At 36.4% G+C, this 23,223-nt stretch overlaps 1 protein-coding gene and 1 non-coding gene across 3 annotated transcripts in view; one reads left to right on the plus strand and one right to left on the minus strand.

The window, feature by feature from the left end:
* The window catches only part of SLC6A1 (solute carrier family 6 member 1), a 546,898-nt gene that overhangs the window by 416,017 nt on the left and 107,658 nt on the right, over positions 1 to 23,223 (plus strand). The gene's annotated exons all lie outside the window — the stretch shown is intronic.
* LOC122807361 lies at positions 5,434 to 5,561 on the minus strand. The gene has a single exon (XR_006365667.1). It is a non-coding gene; the product is annotated as a U6atac minor spliceosomal RNA (small nuclear RNA).

The raw sequence follows: 23,223 nt of genomic DNA on the forward strand, positions 1-23,223 counted from the left end.
GGGAAGGGTGGGTCCAGGGTTAGGGTAGATGTCTCCATCCCTCATCAGAGTAAGTTGTACTGTGATTATTAGTTTCAGCACTTTACTTATTATTTTATGATAATATCTAGTTTTGCAGGAGATGGTCTGTGGTCTAGTTAGTTGGTGGCTGTTAAAAGTGGAGAGGGCAGGTTTGTAGTAAGCTAGAGGTTGGTCTGGTTCACTCAAGGTGGGAGCAGAGATGGTATGAGATATGGGGTGGTGAAAGCCACGTTAGGGCTAGTTTTCATAGAGGGTGAGGAGATATAGCCCAGGAAATATAACTGAAAGGAACATAATTGGTCTCATCTTGATAGTAGTGGTACTTGGTAAGGAAGGTGGGTGGAGAATTAAGGGGGTTGTTGCCAGGAAGTGGTGGTGTATGGAGGTGCGGGTTATCAATGATAGATTGCAGGAGAAGAGGAGTGGTTTATTAGGCATAAATTTAGCAGTAGTGGGGGCGGGTGAGATTTGGGGGCAGGGTGGGGCATGGAGCGAGCCAGAGCAAAGCGAGGCTGAGCGGAGCAGGGCTATACTAAGCTACAAGGATTTCCAGGGTCTGTGAGTATGCAGGCTTAAAGAATACAAATTTACAGTGTTTTACTCAGTTCTTTTTAAAGTGAGCTCCAATTTACTCAATTTTACTCAATTCTTTGAAATGTGAGCTGTGTTGTACTCAATACTGTATTAAAAAAGTTTGTAGCTTAGCCAGGCAATTTCCCTGACTATTGGGAGAAAGCAAACTTTTAACCTGACTTTTATACAGACATTGTGTTACTTATTTAGCAACTGTGAGATGAAGTAAGCAGGGAAATTTGTTATACAGGCTATTTGAGCTGTATAATACTTTTTTATTACTTATTACAGCAGCCTGACTAGGGAGTTTAAGACTGTTAAGCTATCTTTTACTATGGACCCTAGGCTAGCTGTAGACCCAGTTCAGCCAATCAATCTAGTAGCACACCAGTTACACTTAAGATATAGACCTTGCAGTCTGTTTCCTCAGTGAGGGGCAGTGCAGGAATGCTTTTCTTTTAGTTTTCAGAATATTTATTTTCAGCACAGATTGAGCCATTTGAGGTAAGAACAAGTGGGATGGACAGACCTGGAAAGGTACATAGAATCAGCACATGGATTCTAAATGGCACATAGCTAACATAACAGCATGCAAACAGTATTATACATTCAGGCAGGGCATGCATTAATATTAGTAGTACCACAGCTTCTGCATTAGTCTATACTCAATTGCAACTATCAGTCAGAGAAGTAGTGTACAGCACAGGCAAGTTCAGTGAATTTTACACAGCTTTTCTGTCAGTAGTTACAGGATTAAGGCAGTACAGCTAAATCCTCTTGCTAAATGCTAGGAAACAACACTTCTGTTCATGAGTCTTAAACCAGCATAATAGTATTTGTTTTTGTTTTTTTCTATGCCAGCTGGGGAAGGAGGGGTGGAAGTAGAATGCAAAAATGGGACCTGATTGGCTGCTGCATTTCAAGAGTAGCAGTTTTTTTTTTTTTTTTGCTCCTGTCCTAATGAGGGTGGTGGTGGGAAACAGGACTTAGTTGGCTGGTTTGCTCCTCAGTCTTGATATTAGAGGATGTTAGATTAGGGAATGGTCCCAGGGGCTGGATGAGTCAGTTATACTTATGCTGTCCAGCAACTTCGCTAGAATATGCTGGAAGGATAGATAGGAATATAAGGCAAAGCGTATGCGTGTCTCTACCTCTGTTCAATTATAATCTGACTGAGTGGATGAAAAACTACATCTTCACACCTGGATTGCCACCTTTGTTTTCTGTGGAGAGTGGTAAAATGTAATTGTCTGCCTGCCCATGGGTTATTTTGTATTCATAATACAAGGGACTCTGAGTTACTTGTACTAAACATTCTAAGCCTGGAATCTTTTTGGGTATGCGTGGCTAGGTTTCTGAAGATCCAAATGTGTCATTAGCCGAGTAAGTACCTACAGACATATGAACTTAATCACTGTACTATTATCCTTTGACTAGAACTGAAAAGAGGGAAAACAGATTGATGTAAAGGGATAAAATATTATAAAGAAGGGTAAGTGAGGTAGAGCAGGATGAAGAGGAGGATTTGAGTGTCTAGGCAGTAGAGAAAATAGAGATCTATGAAACAATAATGACAGAGTGAGTGTTTAGATATGAGGACATTTTATCTATTTTTATATAAGATATGCTTATGTAGGAGGAGAAAGGAGAGAGATGAGTAGTATAACATTTGAAAAAGGTATGTGTTTATTATGTGATAATGGGAGCAGTGGTAAATCCAGTTGTTGTGGAACTTCCCAGTTATGAAGTTAAAATTGTTGTAGATACATTTATTGTACAGAGATAAGAATTCTCATAAGATCTGTGAAGTGGAGGAAACTGGCAAAGAGCAGAGTCTACTTACAGAACACTTAAGAAATTGTAGAAGAGATGAATTACATTTAATTAAGTATTGCAAAGCTGTATTAGTAGCAAGAAGGTAGACAAAGCAGAAATCCAGCAGAAGAAGAGAGTCTGACAGAGACTGCAGCAAATGTAGGGATAGAGCTACAAGAAGTAAAATAAGAAGTACATAGTCAAAGAGGAGATGCTGCAAATAAAGTTTCAGGAGATTTAGGTTTCCAGGGCTGGACCCTGGAAAGCCTGAGCAGAATGGACTGCTCAAAGGAGGATAGAAGACAAGGCAAATGAAACAATGGCAGGAAAACTGGACCAGAGGATGCCAAGAATGGTGAAGATATGAAGAATTAGGCAACCTTGTCATTCAGTGAGAGGTGAGAAAAGAAGTGAGAGCGAGTGCAAGAGAAAGAAATGATGGGATGTATTTAGTAAGCACCATCATATGCAGGTATTGGGTCACTACTGCATGTCAAAACAACTGAAGTCATGGAAGTGACAGATCAAAAGGGATAAATGAGACATAAACAGACTAATATGATCTATGAATATGGGGTAGTATTCAAAGGTAAGATTTTTTTTAATGTACTGTGCTTTGGCAGTGACAAAAATGTAGTGCGTAAAGGAAGGGGATGGGAATAGGCAGAGTGCTGTTACATGGTCTTTCCTGTGCTAAACCACACCATATATTATAGTGTTTGTCATTTTATATAAAAGTAAGCTTTCCCTTTAAAGCAGTAGCTAAAGTGTTGTGGTATCTTAGTGAAAAATGGGGGAAAGACTCTGATGAAGTTTGCTATTTGAGGCAAATGAAAAGTGCTTAACAGTAAATAAAGAAGCCGTTCTATATCCATCACCATTATTTATTTGGTTTTAGTTATATGGTCTTTTATGAGAAAATAAATGCTTTAGATGCTGTAAGATAGGAATTCCTTTGGGAAATACTAGAGAAAAACAATGTGGGAAAATGTATAGGACTGATAAAGGCAATTTATAATGAGACAAAAATAGAGGTAATTATAAATAGAGGCATTTCCAAAACACTATAGGTAAGGAAGGAGACCATATAGCTGTGCCCTTTAACCCAAGGGCTCCTCACACTAGTTATAAAAGAGCTGGAAATGCAGTAAGAATATAATTATCTCAATTGGGAACAGTCAGGGTTCCTAATGTATGCAGAAAACGGCATGCTTACGGTGAAGACTATTGAGATAGCTTTATGAAATAATGGCAATCTTTGTAAGATTTAAAAAGCCATCAGGGTTTAGATGTAACCAGAGAAAAGAGTAGTAGTTAGGATAGGAGAGGAAAAAGGATAGAGAGAGTGGGACACATTCAGGAGAGAGAAAACCACAGATATTTGGGTAGAACATACACATTAAGTGATACAACACAAAACAATTTTCAGAAGGGGAGTGAAAAAACATGGAGAATACTGTAGAGAAGAGGAGATATATATAACATGCACAAAAATAGGTAGAATCAGTGACATTAAAATGATGATTCTCCCTATGAAATATGCCAATAGGAACAATGGAGATCAAACAACATAAATTACAATAGGACTTGGAAGGGTAGATAAGGAAAAGGGAAAATGGCTCAAAAGACAAGCTCAGACTGAGTACACAAACCCATGCAGACCTTAGCACATAACCCAACTAGGTGGAAAATATCAAAGAATGGATGAGGAGCACTAAACAGATGGAGCAACATGACATGGGGATTGCTGAAAGAAAGATACATATGGAAAGAAAGGGGTTGGGGCACATTCTAGAGAAAGTAAGGTAGAAAATGGAGGGAAAGGGAGACAAGCAGAGACCAGGAGTTAGTGAAGGAAGTGACAGAAGGACATACAGTATTCAAAACTTACAGGAATTTGGATTAACAGAAAAGTAATGATAGACATACATAAGACTGAGAAAAAATGTCTGGAAAAGAGGGGGGAAGCAGAAACACAGAAAAGGAAATAAAAGACAAGAGAGAAGGGAAGGTGAGCCTCGTGGTGTACATGAAAAAAACAGGAGAAAGGTGAAAGCAGAAAAAATGATAAAGAAATGAGTGGGGTTATAGTGGAAGCCACAAGGAAAGGAATAAGGAAAGGATAGGAGGACAAAAAAGGAGGAAGTGTGAAAGACTGGATAAGCTAAAGTGTGGAAAATCCTCAAACTAACATCAAACATGAAGAAAATGCATGGAGTCGGAGATTAGCTATTAAGAGTTATACTGATGCTATCTCACTCTATAAAACATATAAGAAGAGAAGGAAAAGAGACTCATGATGTTGGAGATGTATGATAGAAGAGGCAGGCATGAAACATGTCCTGAGAGTGTACCTGGGCACAAAAGATCTGGACAGAAGCTCTGGAAATCTGCAAAAGGACTTTGCGTGTGGGGTATAGTGAATGCAGAGGGGTATTGTATGGAAAAGGAAAGAGAGGAGGTAAGACTAATGGCAAGGGAAGTGAGGAGTGTAACAGACAGAAACTGCAAAACAAGGGCCAGGTGCCAGAAATGGGAGATAGACATGAGATTTCTAGACAATATAAGAAAAAGAAGAAGTATACATCAGAAGAAAATGAGATGGTGAGTGAAAAATAAAGGGAAGCATTTTAAGAGATAATCAGCTACCACAAGTCAAAAGGGAAGAGTGGAGTGGGAGATGAAAGTAATAAGAATAGTAGTGATAAACAATGACCCACTGGTGTAAATTTAAAAGTGCACCCTGCATGAGGATTGCATAGTATATAAGTGTTAATGGATATTTATTTATTTCACATTTGTTTGCTGGAAAAGTCTGACTTGGAAAGAGCCAGTTTTCAGCAGAGCCCTTGGGAGAAACATGCCAGATGCATTTCTTTGTAATGTGGGAGGAAACCAAAGCACCCAGAGAAGGCCCACAAAAGTACAGAGAGGACATGCAGACTCTGCACAGAAGGCTGCCCAGCCGAAAATTGAACTGGAGAACCTTTTGCAGTGATGCGACAACATTAACCGCTGAACCACTCAAAATGGTGTTTAGATGTCACAAAGTAAGTGGCAATGTCTTAACCATACATGTATTGTAAAGGACACAAGGACCTCTTCCATTCTTGTCAGGGGGAGTGCTAACCTTCTCTCCTTTCATGCAACACATGATATGTAAAATAAAGTAAAATAAAATAAATTAAGTATTGTTAGGAGGATTTTCTTCAGTCATCTGTTTGCCTGTCAAGGAGGCACTCCTGCCACAAGTAAATCTGGCTGAGGAAAATCCAGGGTAACTACTGGTTAGTATCCCTAATAAATAAAGACAATTAAATCGCATATAAACTGTCTGAAAGCTAGCCTTGATAACACACTAATAAAGAACTTACAGGGAGGATAAAGATGATTTGTGGCTGACACCTCCTCATAGAAAACCTGTTTGCTACTTGAAGAAGATGGAGAACACATATTTTTTTTTTTTTATCACGAAGAGCTTTAACTTGGCAGAGTATGTAAAAACATAGGTAACAAACTATAGTTTCAAGGTTGTTTTATAAAAATGTATAGGAACACCAATAATCAAAGTGGATGGCTAATCATAGTGCTCAGGGGTGAAAGGTGTAGAGTTTATGCCTGCTATCTACAGTATGTTTTATACTGGGGCTTGAGGTGCATGTACATCGAGTTAGAGCCTTTCTTCCTGAAGACAGTCAGCATGAGGAAAGCAAATACATTTTAAACTTTTTTATAGTAAACGTGTTCATCAGTTCATAGGTACTTACTAGGCTATTGATCCGTGAGTATCTTAAGAAGCCTAGCATTACATTCCCATGGTGGTTTTTAGCCCTTATATTTTGTGTGCAAATAACCTAGAAACAGGAAGAAGGATTTGTTGGGACATTTACATGTTAACCCTATCTATGAGTGGCATGTGATAATAAACAGGCACAGCTGAACTAATAGTTGGGTTTTCCTAATTATTATATGTTTGGGAAGCAAATCCAGTCAAAACTTTTTCTTTCAGCTTTTTGCTGGTTAGGGGTCGCCATAGCGGATTACCTGTTCGCTCATGATTGGCAGTGGAGTTTTACAGTGTCGAGTTGCCAGCCCGATACCCAACCTTCCACAGAAGGCACACACATACACACACTCACACCTAGGGCCAATTTAGAGTGTCTAATCCACCTACAGCATGTCTTTGGGATGTGGGAGGAAACTGGAGCACCAGGAGGAAACCCATGCAACCACAGGGAGGACATGCAGACTCTGTACAGAAGGCACCCCAGCTGAGGATCGAACCGGAGAACCACTTGCTGTGAGGTGGCAAGGCTAACAGCTGCACCACCGTGGCCACCAGTCAAAACTACACTTAGAAAACACAATTTAATTCTTCAAGGGCTTCATCAAACAGAATGTTATGGAGCAAGTTGTAATAGAGACATCAGAGTACAATATTTAAGATTAAAGGGTGAGAGAATGCTCAGAAAATCAATATATAAAGGGGAGGGGTGCAGGGAACCTGAAATGGACTTCTTTCTCTAAGAACTTCATTAGGTCAGAAAGAGAAAGGCATGTAAAATAAAATCTATAAAAATATTACTTGGTCAAGGCCACTAAAGGCACTTGATACTCTAGAGGTGACCTGTGGGAAGTAGGTGGAGCAGTAATTAGAAAGACAAGTGGCCTGAATGTAATGAAAAAAAGAAACAGTAGCATCAGTAGAATGTTAAGCTGATGAGGTCAGAAATGAGACTGACATACAAATGGTACATAAAAGCAATAAAGGCATTCTATCATGGAGAAAGAGTAAAGGACAGAGATCTAGATGTCATGCAGAAATAATTGGATCCATCTGGATGCTTTGAAGATAAGTAGAGCTTTGAGAACTGTGGAATAAAATCTCAAATAACATCTAGAAACTTCTGTTGAGGTGTGGCAAGAAACTGAGAAGTCTACTTCTTTGGTAAAACAAGGAAAAACTCATAACCGGACAGAGAAGAAGATTGAAATGGTTTCAGTGTCAGTGGCTCAACTAAGAGCTGACTTTCCTTTGGTACTAGAAAATGAGAAAGGTCTATATCACCAGATCAAATGTTTAGGTTATCGAACACCTAAACATCGAACTGGTAAGACTGAAAGCAGAAAACCGTGAATGGCTGATTTAATGCAGGGAAAGATTTCCCTTGGCCATTAGCCAGATTTTGCCATTTTGTCTACTGTAGAGCGATCTTGGAGTTGGTATATTTAGAAGCCCCCCCACTTCATTTAGATTAAAATTTTTTTTTGTGGTCAATGGAAGTCTTTCCCTGCGCCATTAGCGGTTTTCAGTTTCAGTCTTACCAGTTCAATGTTTAGGTGTTCGATAACCTAAACATTCAGTCTGGTGATATAGACCCAAATTAGAAGGATGTGGGTTGTATTTCCACACTGGGTACTTCATACTGATACTGAGTGCAGCATAAGGGTGGTTGTTGCACTCCTAGGTTTGCAGCCATTCAGATGAGTTATTAAGCAAGGGTCTCATCTGGTTGAGTTGCTAGTAGCTTTGATGGATGTACAAGATCCCACAGCATTTATTAGAAATAAGATCAGAAGTTGCTTTATTGTAGTAACACTTTTCCATCCTTCTTTCATTATTTACACATTCAGTATATCTACACTTTAGATCACATTTTATACAGCTTAATAAAACACTTTACATATTCAATTTCCCAAAAAATATTTAACAACCACTTTATTTACCTGACATTTCAACTATACATATTTTATATCACATATTTCTTCCTTATCATTGTTTTGCATCATGTTTTTTTATTCAGCAGTTCTTCACATCATCTTTTTTACATAAACATCAAACAACAATGAATAAAATGTTATGCCATTTTTCAAATTCTTATTCACTCCCAATCTATTAATGCCCATGCAGCACCATGTCTATATCAATGTTTTTGAATATTTTCCAGATATAAACCTCTTTGAATAATGTCCAAAACCCTTTATTTTTTTATTGTTCACAAATAATGTTGTGATGTCTCTAAATATTACAGCTATTATACATTCTTTCTTGTATCATATGTCATGTTATTTTCACTGGCAATTTGTCCAGTAATAAATGCCACAGAAAATCAATGGTATCAAAAAAGGATTTTAAACTTTCTCGCCTGTTACTTATTGCTTTCCTGTATTTACCCCCAAATTTTCCCCAAGGATCAATCCAATAGTTCACTTTCATTATTTTATCCACTTTTTTCCCTTCCATTTCTACTTCATTTATATTAATTTCCCATACTTTTAATTTGCTGTCATAAACCTTCTCCTTCAAACCTTTTAATTCTCCTTTCCTTTTCTCACTCCCACCCATTCACATACCTTTATGTTTCTTTAAATTAATACATTTCCCAGTATTGTCTTTTTATATCTTCAGCAAAATGTAACTACATCATACAAATTGACTCTGACTCAAAACATACTAGTCCCTCTGCAGCATATTACCAACTATCATATATCTCTAATAAATATAATTAATACTCCTACAAACCCACGCTTACTGCACCAACAGTTACCAAGTCTATCAATCACCATAGCATCCACACTGTACCAACAAACCTTCCTAGACTTTTTTATTTACAAGTGTCTTAAATCTAAGCATGTTACTATAGAAAATCTAATAAAACTGAAGCACAGATGCATTTGGCTGCATGCTTTCTGTCATAAAAGTTCCACCCAAAAATCAGTGGAGACTTTCACCCAAACCCTGGACTTGCACAACAGCAAAAAAATAAAATAAATAAATAAATAAGTAAATAAATAAATAAATAAATAAAAACACTAACAGCACAGCATTAAATGTACCATTCTATTTTCCATTCCATCCCTCAATTCCAGTCTTCTCCTCCTAAATTTCAATCTTAGAAGCATATGCAATAAAATCATGGGCATACATGCTTGTATTGTCACATATTCCCTAGACATAATCATAGTTGCAGAAACCTGTCTGAAAAAGACATAAAGGAAAATGAAATTGCCCCACCTAGTTTTAATATAATTAGACTTGACAGGACAAATGAATGGCCAGGTGGAATTGTCATAATTTATAAGAATTCCCTAAACATGGCCACGTAGACACAGGAGATACCACACTTTAATAGGTTCATAGAAGGTTACTAGGCTAACAAGCCTAGAGCCCTTACATGCCTAGCCATATCTATACTGAGTCACCCCAATTGTTGTAGGTTAGCTGAGTGAAGTTCGCAGAGGTAAGGGTCTATGGTAGTTAATACTGACTTCCTCTGTCCATGAGGGACATGGGTACTACCCAAGTAGTGAATTTGCAGTCACCCATCCATTGATATAGGTTACATCTGAAGAGGCTCAGGGAGGTGCTCTGTTTCACATGAATTGGTAGCTTGTTCCAGAGAAGTGGCAGTCTCTGGGAGATGTATGTATCTCTCCACTATGATCTGTTTATGTCAGAGGCTAGGTTAAGCACCCTGGAGTGAGTGACCCTCGTGCAGTTTCATTTACAAATATGCAGCATTTCCATCAGGGCAAGGTCAGAGACTGCCCCATAAGCCAGGCACAGCTCACATCTTAGCAACCTGTAGGAGACAGAACACAGTGACAGGGCTTTCAGTCTTTCAAACATGTTTTATGTACCCTGTAATTTCTTGGTAAGAAACCTCTGCGGTCTCTCCAATTGTTGCAGGTGTTGGGTGAGGTACATGCCAATGGAAGCATTGTACTCAATTATTGCTCTGATGAGGGTTGCATATAATGGAATTATGACATCCTTATATCTAGATGTGATGCTTTTACTTATGAGATGTGCCACATAGAAGGTGTTCCTTACTACTATGGATACATGGTGATCAAAGTTCAGGTTTCTATCAACCTAAGTACTTAGATCATTTACCACTGGGTCTACACTTAAGGGGATGCTGTCTATATTGTAATTAGCAAATATGTCAGCTTTCCCAAAAGGAATAATCATAGATTTTTTACATTTAGATTTAATCCATGGCTTTGGCACCAATCATGTGTCTGCATTAACCCTGTCTGCAGTATACTAACATCACTGGGGAACTCAGTGATTGCTCCCTATTTGCAATTGTCATTGAACTTGGTCAGCCATAGGCCATCCAATTTGCCTGGACTTTTTAGAAATAAATTTCAAATAGTAAGGGGCCCACCACAGAACCTTGTGGTATGCCACTGGTGACTGGTCTTTTGCTAGAGGTGAAATCACCCACTTTGACAGTATGTTTCCTGTCGGTGAGCCAGTTGGCTACCCATCTGGTAATGTAATGCAAAACTACTTACTTGATACCTTACAATCAATAATAGGAAAATGCTTTGTTTAGCAGTCATATATATCTCATTAGGTAAAAAAAAAAAACATTACCAGTGTGGAAAATATCCAATACTGGACATCCTACCATATACAACATGAAACAATAATATTAGGAGACCTAAATATACACTGTCAGCTTATCAATAGCAGCACCCTGTCTGATTCCATAAACCTATGCAGCTTTACAGTTAATTATATCAGTACCTAGAGTCCAAAAAATATTTTTAAGCAATCGACCTTAGACTGGATTCTTACTAATAGATCTAACAAAATTAGGGCAGCCAGTAGCCTTCCTGATAGCCTAATTGATCATCACCCTCCTTATGCTCAAAGACGTTACAATATTCAAGATAAAGATGTAATTTACAACAAAGTTCGTAACCAAACCTCTCAACCTTTTAGAACAAGAAATCTGGACAAAGCCATAAATAATGGGGGGAGGGGGGCAAATGCTAAATAATGACAATGTTTAAGTATTTCTCTTACAAACATAGAAAGTTGATAGAATAACAGGTTTTCTATTAGCATGAATTTTCTGAAGGGTGTGAAGTCTGAAACTCAAATGCCTGTCATTTTTTTGTGACCTCCATTCTCAATGATTTGCCAATGATTTGACAGAAAAATACAAATTTTATGAGGAACATGACAAAAATATGAGGCATAAATCTAGACATTGTGTGAAAATCTGGCCAGTGGAGAGGTATATTTGTAACTCAAAAACTTTGACAAGCACGCTTTTATCAAATCCTTAAGAGAATATAACTAAAAAAATTCAAAAAGCCAAATGCAGTGCTGCTATCAGTTGAGGCAGGAGACTCACGTAAACATAAAAGAGAGCAATCCAAATCCAAGTGTGTGACCCTCCAGTGGCAATGAAACGAAAAGCAGAGATTCAAAGGAACTTCAAATAAGATGCATTCATAAAAAATAATAAAGTTTATTCCAATGAGTGAGCGCTTTCGCCAAAGGCTTCTTCAGACTCTTAAAACAATGAATAAAACTGTTTGAATCATTTTTAAACCATCCTTAAGCTTCCTATTGGACATTACAAATTGATATGTCACATGTTATCTTGTCTTAAAGGAACAGATACTCAAAAAAGTTAACATAGTTAAATGCAACAATATTTAGAAGGAATACTTCCATCCAAATAAACAATTAATGATCAGAATGTCCATGCAAATAAGTAAAAAATATGCATATACCCTGATACATTCTAAAAAATAAAAGGAACATTGTGCTTGGTCCTATATCAATCTACAATCATTAAAAAACTGTTGCTACATTCATTAAAAACCCTGAACATTCTCTCTCCTCATGGTGTTAAAAACATTAAAATCCTTAGATAAACAGCAAGTTTTATCGCGTTTCAATATCTAGCATCTCTACTAAGATAGTGGTGTGTCGAATGCAACTTTGCATATATCAGGTTAAAAAATTAATATAGCGAGAACTCTGTACTAAAAATGTAAGCGTACCTTTACCACAAAACAACATAGCGAATATAATGTATTTCGCGATGTGCCTCATCAGAGTCAGACCTCATCATATCGGTGAAAGGCTGTTGTCCAAAATTAAAAAATTCCACAAATAGGAACCTCTTAGATTCCACGTAAAACAAACTGTTTACAAGTTGTAAAGTGCGTGTGCTGTAGGAACTCTGAATGCAATTGAGTACACCCTAACTTCATGCGCTATGGTAACTCAGCGTCGGTGAGCATGTTCTAAGCATCTAAGTACTGAACAACAGCAACAATGTTTAAATCTCTAAGAAAAAGGTGACCCTATATTCGCCCTGTCCTGTGCCTAAAATAGACAGTATTTGTAAACGATTATGCCCTAGAAGCATATATTGATCACAAAGTGTCACTATTTAAAACAATGAAACGTGTACATATTAATGAGTACACTTATTAAAGTGTTCGCTGAACATGGCAGAGATGGCATTAACTAATACAAAATAAAAGATAAAAACAGATAAATAGTGGAATGCTAGGCGTAACACATAAAATTGACACAATAAAGCTTGAAATTAGCACAAAGCACACATATAATAATACCTAAGTATAAAGCTCCATAGATGATAGGGTCCTAACTAATAAAAAGCAAAAAAAAAAATATGACAACATTCTAAGTTAAAAGGTCAAATGAAAATGTGAAGAGATAAACAATCCAACAATACTAAGCCTGTACCTAATGGTAAAATAAAACTATCTATTGATGTATGGGGTACCTAGCTCAGTCATAAAATAAATTCCAGCTACAGTGAACAAATATATAGGCGTATATGCATGCTTGTATATACATGTGTATATATTTACACACATGCATGTAAACTATGCCCAATAACCACTAATATATTGAGGTGGTGATAGGAGGGATGAAAAACATACTAGTATGTGAGGTATGGGCTCAAGTAAGGCTAAAACAAGAAAGCCATTACATATCAAAGGTCCATCAGTTCCTGGGATTTGATACTAAGAACACATCTACTTGTGGCTATAAAGCTCAGAACATTAATACTATGAAAATAATTATATTCAGTCTACAAGGACTGATTCTTACACTGATTTACTATAAGAGTGACATCAATACGTAGTTTTAAAATTACCTTACTACTCTATTTAGGTAATAGTAGGTTAAGTCATCTTCGTAGTCTTCTACTTCTTAAAAATGGTTTGAGTTGCACTTTATCATTAAGCCCTGGTGACCTATCAGACCTTAGTCTGATAATCCAACGTGTCTCCTGTTCTAAGGTTTTGTTGATTAGATCACCACCTCTAAAACCCACGCTGACTTGTTCAATAACACAAAATTTAAAATTATTATTAGAGGTGGTGATCTAATCAACAAAACCTTAGAACAGGAGACACGTTGGATTATCAGACTAAGGTCTGATAGGTCACCAGGGCTTAATGATAAAGTGCAACTCAAACCATTTTTAAGAAGTAGAAGACTACGAAGATGACTTAACCTACTATTACCTAAATAGAGTAGTAAGGTAATTTTAAAACTACGTATTGATGTCACTCTTATAGTAAATCAGTGTAAGAATCAGTCCTTGTAGACTGAATATAATTATTTTCATAGTATTAATGTTCTGAGCTTTATAGCCACAAGTAGATGTGTTCTTAGTATCAAATCCCAGGAACTGATGGACCTTTGATATGTAGGCTTTCTTGTTTTAGCCTTACTTGAGCCCATACCTCACATACTAGTATGTTTTTCATCCCTCCTATCACCACCTCAATATATTAGTGGTTATTGGGCATAGTTTACACATGTGTGTAAATATATACACATGTATATACAAGCATGCATATACGTCTATATATTTGTTCACTGTAGCTGGAATTTATTTTGCGACTGAGCTAGGTACCCCATACATCAATAGATAGTTTTATTTTACCATTAGGTACAGGCTTAGTATTGTTGCGGATTGTTTATCTCTTCACATTTTTCATTTGACCTTTTTAACTTAGAATGTTGTCATATTTTTTTTTTTTTTTTTTTTTTTTTTTTTTTTGCTTTTTTATTAGTTAGGGACCCTATCATCTATGGAGCTTTATACTTAGGTATTATTATATGTGTGCTTTGTGCTAATTTCAAGCTTTATTGTGTCAATTTTTATGTGTTACGCCTAGCATTCCACTATTTATCTGTTTTTATCTTTTTATTTTGTATTAGTTAATGCCATCTCTGCCATGTAAGTGTACTCATTAATATGTACACGTTTCATTGTTTTAAATAGTGACACTTTGTGATCAATATATGCTTCTAGGGCATAATCGTGCTTACAAATACTGTCTATTTTAGGCACAGGACAGCACGAATATAGGCTCACCTTTTTTTCTTAGAAATTTAAACATTGTTTCTGTTGTTCAGTACTTAGATGCTTAGAACATGCTCACCGCACGTTGAGTTACCATAGCGCATGAAGTTAGGGTGTACTCAATTGCATTCAGAGTTCCTACAGCACACGGCACTTTACAACTTGTAAACAGTTTGTTTTACGTGGAATCTAAGAGGTTCCTATTTGTGGAATTTTTTAATTTTGGACAACAGCCTTTCACCGATATGATGAGGTCTGACTCCTTGATGAGGCACATCGCGAAATACATTATATTCGCTATGTTGTTTTGTGGTAAAGGTACGCTTACATTTTTAGTACAGAGTTCTCGCTATATTAATTTTTTAACCTGATATATGCAAAGTTGCATTCGACACACCACTATCTTAGTAGAGATGCTAGATATTGAAACGCGATAAAACTTGCTGTTTATCTAAGGATTTTAATGTTTTTAACACCATGAGGAGAGAGAATGTTCAGGGTTTTAATGAATGTAGCAACAGTTTTTAATGATTGTAGATTGATATAGGACCAAGCACAATGCTCCTTTTATTTTTAGAATGTATCAGGGTATATGCATATTTTTACTTATTTGCATGGACATTCTGATCATTAATTGTTTATTTGGATGGAAGTATTCCTTCTAAATATTGTTGCATTTAACTATGTTAACTTTTTTGAGTATCTGTTCCTTTAAGACAAGATAACATGTGACATATCAATTTGTAATGTCCAATAGGAAGCTTAAGGATGGTTTAAAAATGATTCAAACAGTTTTATTCATTGTTTTAAGAGTCTGAAGAAGCCTTTGCAAAGCGCCACTCATTGGAATAAACTTTATTATTTTTTATGAATGCATCTTATTTGAAGTTCCTTTGAATCTCTGCTTTTCGTTTCATTGCCACTGGAGGGTCACACACTTGGATTTGGATAACTAAAAAAATATTAAACTATATGCTCAAAGACTCTGCTGTCATAGACTTCATTGAGATATTCCTAAAAATTCTCAACAACCTTGCCCCAGTACCAAAAGGGTCATATCCAGTTCTGCACCATAGTTAACAAAGGAAACTAAGAAATGAATAAAATGGTGTGACAAAGCCCATAAAGAGTGGCTCAAAAATAGGATGCAAAATATATTTCAACTTTTCAGTCAACTAAGGAATAGGACAAAATACTAGATAAAACACGACAAGCAAATCTATTATACCATTCTCCAAAGTAAACATCAAAACAACCCAACACTCTTCTGGACATCCATGAACAAACTTTTACACCCATGCCAAACTACCACCCCCACCCTTACATCCAGCAATACTACTGATTCAATTTCCAACTCTGAAAATGGCTGCAAATACTATAGCTTTTCCAGGCTCTACATTTTATAACTAGATCTATATCTGAGAAATACATTCTTTACATCTGGAAAAAAATCTTTATTATACCTTTAAACAAACACAGTACATCTACAGAGTTTAATAACTACATACCAATTGCAATCCCTTCCCTCCTATCAAAAATACCTGAAAAATGCATTCCTGCTCTGCTTCTATAACACCTAAATTCAGATAGCTGCTCTCAGAACCACAGCATAGTTTCAGATTCCAACATAGCAGAACCACTACCTACCTTCACTTCAATAACATTATAAAGCAGCACTGGAAAAATGGAAACTTGGTGACGGCTGTGTTCCTAGACTTATCCAAAGCTTTTGACACTGTATCACACTAACATTTACTCACTGAGCTCTCCTCTATAGGGCTCTCCCAATCCTCCCTTAAATGATTCTTTTCTTATCTGTCTTGAAGGCAGCAAGCAGTTAAATGGCAACAGGACCTTCCTTTGACTCATCATGCTGCCATTGAGCTAGCAAATATAATACGATACACAGATGATTCGACTTTAATATATACAGCCCCCACAATATCCAGACTCCACGATATCACTCAAATTTATTTTTCTTTAATCAAAGCATGCCTTAAAAATTCAAAACTACTCATAAATCCTAATAAAACAAAACTGATGCTGTTCACCCCAAAATATTATATCAATCAAAAACAATCTTTCTTGTTTACCTCTGCAAATAATACTAAAGTTGAAGTAGTACTACTGTACATACTAAATTACTGGTCATTGTAATAGATGACTATCTTAAATTTGATTAAAATATTCTTCAGTTAAAAAGAGCCATCAGAAACTTTGGCTCCCTTTACATAACAAAACAGTACTTTACAGACCCAGCGAGAAAAAACATTGCCTTATCCTATTTGCTTCCAACCTTCTTACATGCTTCACCTATCCTTACAAACCTAAGCTCTACACTAAAATCCAAACTAGCCTCCTGTTACAACAAAGTAGATGAATTTGCTAGCAGCACTGCATACTGAACTCACCACTGCCAAGCCTTAAAAAAAGCTAAACTGGCTAAAGAAACTACATAACATACTCTCAGCTAGTTATAACATACAAACTGATATATTATCCTAAAAAATGTCCTGCATTAAAAACATATTATTATCTTACACCCCCAGAAAGGTCCTATGTTCTTGTGATAAATTTCTATCAAGCACTACTAAAGCAAATAATTAATTGGGGGACTCACTATACTCCTTTTTCATCTCTAAATTCTGGAACACCATCCTTATACAAGTAAGAATGACTAACAAACTCCCAAGCTACATAATCCAGATCAAACAATACCTTACCTAGTCCTGGTCATGCTTATGTTCACCACCAGGCTGAGACCTCTAATGAAAGCACAGACCGTATTGCTTATCACTAAGTTTTTTCTCTCCTCTACTTGAATCACTGTACCCCTAACAATTTCCCTTCCTGCACTTGAATCATTAGACCCTTTTTCACCAATACTCTTAAACAACACTTTTCATCTTTCTCTTTTTCTAACTCTCCCATCCACCGATCCACCCCTCTCATGCATTCCCGGTATACCTAAGTTATATACTTCTATATACACCAATTTGGAGCAGGCAGCCTAAGTGGAACTAATCTTATACCATGTTCTGTCATATACTATTACCAGTATCCTCTTGTACACTACTAAAGTCTGTGCTGTCCCCCTAAGTAATGTAACTTACTTCATTACGTATCTTGAACTCCTTACAAACCTTTCTTTACTGAAATGTAAAAACACCAAACTTCTTTACAACAGTGTTTTCTGTTTAGCATTATCAGTCCATTTACTTCTAGCAAGATTTTGAACTGTAAAGAAACAATTGTTGAAATATTTTACTGTATATACCTATCTTGTAATTTTATTTTTTTTTATAAAATTTAACTGAAGTAACTGCTAGTTTTTTCTGAGAGCTCTCTGAGATTCACTTGTTAATATAAATGTACCATGATGGAGCTTTTCTCCCCAGGCCTCTGCTGAAAATTGGCTCTTCCCAGTCATTAATTACAAACAACAAACTAACTAAATAGCTTTTCAACAATTTTTTAGCAACAAGAACAAATTTTTGGCCACTAAGAAAAAAAATGGATTAATTAAAGTCAAGCCTCTCTTTTCTTTTACATTATAAACTATCCCTTTTTGTCTGGATTCAACCTTGTTCCACACAAACAAACACACACACACACACACACACACACACACACACACACACACACACACACACACACACACACACGCACATGCAAACATACACACACAGACATTTATGCAGGAAAAAAAACAGGTACTCAGCAAACCACTTTCCATACAGCTTGGAAACATACATCATACACCACCTGCATATGGTATCTTTTTTTAAATGTATGTTTTTAACATATACCGTTTTTCTTAGGAACAGTTCAAATACTCTCCACCAATCTGTCAATTTTTGTATTTTTTTTAGAACTGCACTCCTTTGTTCTACTACTTTTTTGTTCCCTTCCAAACTTAATCCCTAGAACTTCAATTTTACTTAAGATAAACTTACCATGTTTCCATACCCCTTACGTTTTGACTAATATATTTAACTGTAATCTTACTGTACTCAAAATTTTTTCTGCTCCAAAAATTATTTCTTTCATCCAATGTCTGTTCTTGGCTACTAAAACTGAATCATGTGTATATGTTAACATTAATGCTACCTTTAATCCCTTCCTTAACCTTTCATTTACTGTCCTCTAACCTTGATCGATATGTTGGTATAACCACATTCATTACCAGCACATGCTCAATGGACAACACAGCTTCTCCCTCTTTCCTGTTTTATTTTGTTCCTACCCTTCCATTCACCTTCACAGATATATGAGAAGTTTCATAAATTGCCATTAGTATCCCTCTTACTTTTTCTTCTACCTCATTTTCTTTTAAATGTTCAACATTTCCCCAGGATCTAATGCCTTAACTACATCTCGTACTCTTACTGTTCATTCTCTTTCTCCCTTATCTATACAGTCAACCACTTCTTTAATCATTATTAGCATTTCATTGACTCTTTTCCCCTTAACACCATACACCCCTTCATCCAGTTCTTCATTTATAACATCCAACATTCTTTTCTGAATTATCTTCATAAATATTTTCTAGTCATTATTTCCCAACATAACTGGTCTCCGTTTTTTTTTTCTTTTCTTTGCCCTTTCTCATCTAAATTTTATAACTCTAACAAGTTTCTTCTTTTTTACCTTCTTCTATCCTTTAATTCGATACTTCCTGAATAACATCTATTTCACTATCTGACATTTCTTTGTTGCAAACTATATCTTAACCCATCTGGACCTGGTACAGATTCTTTTTTACCTTCCTTTATAGCATCATGTAATTCTTTCCCCTCAGTTATTTTTTCCATTTAGTACCCCTTTTTATCTTCTTTACCTACTATATACCCCCACCAACATTCTTTTTTCATACATATTCTGTACATACCTCTTGCCTATATCCATAACTTTGTCTTGTTTATATTTTAACTCGCCTTTTTCATCCTTCACTACATTCATTTTTCTCTTGTTATATGCTAGTTTATTACCTGACATGGGGAGAGAACATTTTCTCCCTTCAAATAATACTTTTGTTTAAATATGATTATTTCCATTTTTCTTTATTATATTTATATCATTTTTTTTCTTCAAGAAGCCTCCCCCCCCCCACACACACACCTTTCTTTACTATTCTTTCATAGGTTCATAGGTTTATAGGTAGATACTAGGCTATCGGCCCAAGGGCCTATGCAAGCCTAGCCAACAAGGTTCCCTGGCTTACACCACCCAAGAAAGTTATTTTCCTGTGCCATTGACGAGCAGAGACACAGAAGTGATCCCCAGGGTGTATTTCCTGTTTACCATCCACTCATCAAGATTTTTCTTGAAGAGTGCTAATGAAGAACTTTGCTTGACATAGATGGGTAGCCTGTTCCAGAGTATGGGTAGTCTCTGGGATAAGAATCTATCCCTCTAGCATGTCCTGTTTATTGTGGTGACAAGGTTTAGGTCCCTATAGCATGTAGCTCGGAGGGATTGGGATTTCTTTAGGTGTAGCATGTCCAACAGCTCTGGGTTTGACATAGCTTTATATGTTAGGCAGAGATCACCTCAGAGTAGGCGATATGCTACGGAGTAAAGCTGGAGTTTTTTGAGGCAGTCAGTGTAGGGCATTTGTTTGAGTCCAGTAATCCTCTTTGTGAGGTACTTCTGTGGCCTTTCCAGCTGCTGCAGATGTCTTGTGAGGTACATTCCAAAAGGGGCATTGTACTCTATAATGGGTCTAATGAGTGATGAGTAGAGGGTAACGATGACCTCTTTTTTCCTGGATGAGAACCCTTTTATGATGAGGTGTGCCATGTTTTTGCTTACTATACTTAATTTTCCTTCCTGAATTGTTCTGTCTCTAATGTAAGGTATATCTTAAAAACTTTTCTTTATACACCATCCACAACTTTATCAGACTTCAATAAAACCCCTTCACTGTCATATGATCTTTCCATAACTTCCCTCTTTCTTTTTATGCCATTATATTCCTAGAAGTTTTCCTGTCAGTCTTTTAAACCATTTCCTTCTTTTATATTTTCATTCTTACCTATTATTGTGCTACAGCAATATGATCTGAAAGCTTTGCCTCTCCAATTCCAATTTTTATTTTATATCAACTGTAAACAATGTACAATGAATCTCTGTTTTAAGTAAACCCTATTATATAACTATATTTTCTACCTTTGCCTACTGTTAAGTATTAGTTACCACTTCTCTCATTTTACATCTAGTGCTGTTTTCCATTTCTTCTTTCTTAAATTGCAATTAAAGTCTCCCACTATCACAATAGATATATTTACTATCACTTGAGTATGAATTTTCTCAAACATTTTTCTTTCATTTACATTTGTATAGGGATACACTATTACCATTCTAAACACATTCTGCCTCTTTCTTACATCATATACTAAAACATTACCTATCACTACTACCATTATGTCTAATATTTTAATCTCTTCATTTTTTAATAATATTGCAGTTCCTAAACATGTATCACCCCCTATAGTACACACCGCTTTTCTCTTCCACATCATCCCAAATTCCTCCCTTTTCTTTTATCTGTGCATCTTGTTTCAAGCAAGCAGATTACATCTGTATTTATTTTTTCATGATAATATCACATTTCATGCTATTCACATTCAGCGATCCTATCGTTAGGTTAACTGTTTCCTTTTTTATTTTATTTTTTTATGTTCATCTTTTGGCATCCACCTTTTTCTCCTCCTCATCCTTCCTGCAATAGAATCTTTCAACTTTTTTTATCTGACTCAGAACTCACATTTATACCTTCTTCTTCCTCCTCTGTTTCTAATACCACAAACCTGATTTTCATCTCTATATGTGTTTCTATTTCATTTATTAGTTTCTGGACTTCATCTAGTGTATCTTTTTCTTCATTCCCCACCCCCATCATGTCTTCATTTTCTTACTCCCTTTCAAGAATAAAAATGTGTTATTACCCATCATTTTCCTCACCTTGTTTTTCTTCATTAATTAGTCAACCACCAAACCAGAAATGTTCCACACTTCCACATGTCCTGCAATATGGTTTACAGTATTTTCTGTAATGTCTAAACTCCCCACACTGTTCACACCTTCTTCTGTACAATCCTGTTTTAAATTTGATTAAACCCAACTGAAACAAACAAACAAAAAAAAAAACATGCTTTTGGCTGTCTCCCTTTTTTACCCATTCAATTTTATAACATTAAGCACATGCTGCAACTTATTTTCTATTTCTCTATTTTTTTAAATTATATAAACTTACCATCCTGTAGTCCATACTTTTCAGTCATCTGCAACTTCATATCATGCATATCATGATATAAGTTTGGAAAAAAACATTTTAATTTATTTACTTCTGTTACAGTTATTCTAAAATTTTGACAATTTTCTTTTTATTTGCACATTTAAATTTTAGTAGACATAGTTCTTTTATGAAGATATGCTACTTCTCCTTTCAAACACAATTTTTCCTGCTAATGCATATGGTAAGAACAATGCCCCTTGACACTATCAAATTAACAACAATACCCTATGTACCTTTGAAGTGGTAGGTAAGAGATCTGAGATCACAAGCAGACTGTGACCTTAACTTTGACCACCATGTATCTACTGTAGTAAGGAAGGTTTTCCACATAGCATGCTTGATTAGCAAAGGCATCACCTCTAGAGCAAAGGAAGTTATAACCCTGTATATTTGTGCCTAGTCAGGCCCATAATTGAGTATAACTCCCTTTTCTGCGTGTACCATACAAAGCACCTGCAGCAACTGGAGAGACCTCAGAGGTTTCTAACTAAGAAGATCAAGGGACTCCATCATGTGCCTTACACAGACTGACTAAAGTCCCTGTCAGTATACTCAGTATCATACAGAGTTCTTAGCTGAGACTTATGCCTCACTTACAGAGCAATCTCTGACCCAAACCTAATGAACTTGCTGCACATCTGTAAATCAAACAGGACTAGGGCTATCCATTCCAGGGACCTAACTATAGCTTGCGACTTGACTAGGATGTGCTACAGGGCAGATTTGTCTTCCAATGGCTGCTGCATCTTTTGAATAGGCTGCCAATTCATGTGAAGCAGAGCACCTCTGTGACACAATTCAAAAGGAACCTGGACGAGTGGATGGGGCACTGAAAATTCTTACCGGGGATAGCACCCACAACCCTCCTGGACATGGGCAGTCATTACTAAATACAATCCTGGGTACTGCCTAGACTATCTATAACATTAAGATGAAACAGCTAGGCTTGAAATGACCTCCAGGTTGATATTAACCCCCTATGATCCTATGATCCTATGTCTTAAAAGTTATTATACATAAATGTTCGTTTCCTATATGTACTAATGTGCTAATATCAGACAAATTGCATCCTAAGGACATAACATTGCCAAAAAATGTACCAGTTTATTTGTTGTTTATCCATTGCTTTCAGCCTCACCATAGGCAATGCCCTCCAACTATCAATGCCTAATGTCTTTTTCCACTAAACCTACACATCATTTCTTTGTGAAGTCTTTCCCTGGAATCTTTTACTACTGCTGCATAACGTTTAACTCTGAAAACACTGCTGTACATGTCTATCTGTTTGTGATGCCCTGCTCCATCTTCCAGCTGCCCAACACAGACTAGTCCCTTAAAACCATGGAC

The sequence above is a fragment of the Protopterus annectens genome, chromosome 7.part0, assembly GCF_019279795.1.
Source record: "Protopterus annectens isolate FY-2018-M chromosome 7.part0, PAN1.0, whole genome shotgun sequence".
Lineage (NCBI taxonomy): Eukaryota > Metazoa > Chordata > Ceratodontiformes > Protopteridae > Protopterus > Protopterus annectens.